The sequence below is a fragment of the Odontomachus brunneus genome, unplaced genomic scaffold (assembly GCF_010583005.1).
Source record: "Odontomachus brunneus isolate Ranch 3 - 2012 unplaced genomic scaffold, Obru_v1 Obru_scaffold_408, whole genome shotgun sequence".
In the NCBI taxonomy this organism is placed as follows: domain Eukaryota; kingdom Metazoa; phylum Arthropoda; class Insecta; order Hymenoptera; family Formicidae; genus Odontomachus; species Odontomachus brunneus.
The window spans coordinates 1-3320 of NW_022639858.1; positions in this window are offsets into that span (position 1 = coordinate 1).

Genomic DNA, 3320 nt, shown 5'->3' on the forward strand with positions numbered 1-3320 from the left:
TCCCATTGAGGCGGGCCCTAAGGCCCGGAAAAAGAATAAGAAGAAGAAGGGGAAGAAGGGTAAGGAGGGCACTGCGCCCCAGGTCCTCCCAATCCCGGAAGCTCCCCAAGTGATGGCGAAGGAAAGTGCCCAGGGGGGCCCCGAGGGTAAATTGAAAGGGCTCGTAGGCCAGAAGGAGGGCCAGAAGGGGGGAGTCGCTGCCGCCTCACGAGAGGCCGGGATAAAATTGCAGCCTGCTAGAGGGGTCGCAACCCGCTCCTCCTCCCAGCCGTCCACGTCGGACGGCTGGAATAAGGTGGTTGGCAGGAGAGCCAAGAAGACGCAACCAATCTCGGGGGGGGGGGTGAAACCTTCCCCTACTGCCGGGAAAAATCAACCCGCCAAGGGGAAGAAGGAGGGGGGCAACTGTCCACCCCCGGATTCCAGGAAAGGGACCGGGAGTGGGAAATCCTCCCCAGATCCATCTGGGGTAAAGGGAGGAAAGGGTGGGAAGGGTGTTCCGCACCTAAAGGCGCCAACGTCCGCGGCGGTGTGCATCACCTGTCCAGCTGGCAAGTACAGCGAGGTGATGCGCATCGCCAGGAGCAAGGTCCCCCTCTTTGAGCTGGGGATAAAGAACCTCAGGTGCAAGAGGGCCATCACCGGTGCCCTCCTGCTTGAGGTCCCTGGCCCGGAGGGGGACAAATTAGCCGACACCCTGGCCACTAAGCTTAGGGTGGCGCTGACGGGACAAGAAGGGGTCAGGGTGGACTGTCCCTCAAAAAAGGCAGAGGTCCGCCTACACAATTTGGAGGACTCTGTCACGGTCGCGGACATAGCAGCGGCCGTGGCAGACGCCTCGTGAGGGGACCCCTCCGACATGAGCGTGGGGGATATAAGGAGAGCCCCCAACGGTTTGGGAACTGCCTGGGTGCGGTGCCCCGTCGCCGCGGCCAAAAGGGTCGCGGAGGCGGGCCGCATACAGGTAGGTTGGGGTATGGCCCGGGTCGAGGTGCTGGCGGCTAGGCCCCTGCAATGCTTCCGCTGTTTGGAAGAGGGGCACGTCCGTCAGCACTGCCGCAGCGAAGTCGACCGTTCTGGCTTATGTTACCGCTGCGGCGGCCTGGGTCATCGAGCCGCGGAGTGCACCGGACGACTATCATGCCCGGTGTGCTCCACGGCCGAGAAAGTGGTTACCCACAGGCTGGGAAGAGGGGCTTGTTCGGCCCTCCAAAAAAGAAGGGGAAAGGGAGGAAGAATAAGGGGGCGGGGAAAGCCCGAACCTCGCCCACCTCCCAACCCGACCAGGAAGGAAGCCAGCAGCGATCCCAGGAAAACGCTGCTGGGTCACCCGGCATGGGTTAAGTGGACCCTCCCCCGAGAGGGAGAAGAGAGCCCAGGAGGCCCAAAGAGGATATGGCTCGCTCGTCTGCACCCGAGGCCCCAGAGGCCCCTATGGAGGTGCAAATGGAGGAGGCTCCCCCGGCGACGGAGGAGCGAGGGGGAACGGGGGAGAAAGTAGCCCCCGCTAATAATACCGAGGTGGTCGGCCTGGAGGAGGTAAATCTGCCGCCCATAAATGGCGACTAAACTCCTCCAGGCCAATCTAGGCCACACCAGGATCGCCCAGGACCTATTCTTGCACTCGCTCGCCGAACGCGGAGTAGGCCTGGGCGTGGTGAGCGAGCCCTACCGGATTCCGGCCGGCGACTCTCGCTGGTTCGGGCTACCGGGGGGCTCGGCCGCGATATATTGGAGGTGCTGCCAGGAATCTCCTCGGCCGACGCTCATCGAGGCCGAGGAATTCCTGGTGGCGGTGAGATGGGGGGCCTTCGTAGTGGTCGCCCTCTATGCTCCCCCACGGTGGACGAGAGCCGACTACGAAGAGCACCTGGACCGGGTGTCAGGGGTCGTGAGAAGATGCGCCCCTCACCCGGTGGTGGTGGCCGGGGAGTTCAACGCCAAATCTACGGCATGGGGTTCCCCGGCCACAAATGTTCGTGGTCGGCTCACAGAGATTTGGGCGGCGTCGGCGGGCCTTCGCATACTAAACGAAGGCTCGGTGAGCACCTGCGTGCGTCCGCAGGGCGAATCCATCATTGACCTTACCTGGGTCAATGGCCCTGCGGCGCGCGCGGTGGGGGGCTGGAAGGTGGCGGAGGGGGTGGACACGGGGTCCGATCACCTGTACATTGAGGTGACCCTCTCCGCCATTCCCCCCCGAGGTGCTCAGGTGCCGCCGAGAAAGGGAGCGAGGGCGGCCCGGCAAATGGGCCCTCCGGAAAATGGACGGAGACGCTCTGAAGGCGTCCATCACCGTGGCGGAGTGGGCTCGGGGGGACGATCCCCCCCGACCCATTCTGTCCCCGGACGACGTGGAGGAAGAGGCGGAGGAACTCGAGGCAGACATTGAGAGGGCGTGTGACGTCTCCATGCCCCGAGTTCGCCCCACGCCCTTCAGGTCCGCATACTGGTGGACGGAGGAGATAGCCGAACTCAGGCGCTCCTCCGTCCAAGCTAGAAGATGGATGCAGCGGACCAGAAGGGCGGGGAACGTCGCCGAGGCGACGAGGGCGCGCAGGGCTTTCCGAGCCGCACGGAAAGCCCTGCGCGTAGCGATCAGGAAGGCCAAGACCAGGGCTTGGGAGGAATCGCTCAAGTCCCTGGACAAAGACCCTTGGGGGCGCCCGTATAGGATAGTCCTGCAAAGATTGAGACCCTGGGCGCCCCCGGTCACAGAGAGTCTTGAACCCCCACTCCTCGACAACGTGGTGGGGGCCCTCTTCCCGGATCAGGGGCCACCGCCCCTTCCATACGAGGGTCCCCCGCCGGAATGGAACGAGGAGTGGGAGGTGTCCAGGGACGAGCTGGTGCGGGCGGCCCGCCGGCTCGGCGGGGCGAGGAAAGCCTCCGGGCCAGACGGGGTCCCGGGCCGAGCGTGGGCCCTGGTCCTGGTCGATGTTGGGGACCGCCTGAGACACCTTTTCACCGGGTGCCTCAGGACGGGCACATTCCCCAGTCGGTGGAAAAGGGCGGGGCTGGCCCTCCTACCAAAAGTGGACCGGCCCCTGGACGCCCCTTCCGCGTATAGGCCGATTTGCCTATTGGACGAGGTGGGTAAATTCTTTAAAAGAATAGTGGTGGCCCGCCTCGTCCGGCACCTCTCTCGGGAGGGTCCGGACTTGAGCGAAGTTCAATTTGGCTTCCGCGTTGGTCGCTCCACGGTGGACGCCATCCTCCGTGTGAGGGCCTTCGCGGAGGCCGATACGGAGGAGGGGAGGGTAGTTGCGGCAGTCTGGTTAGACATTACTAATGCCTTCAACTCCCTCCCCTGGGACCGA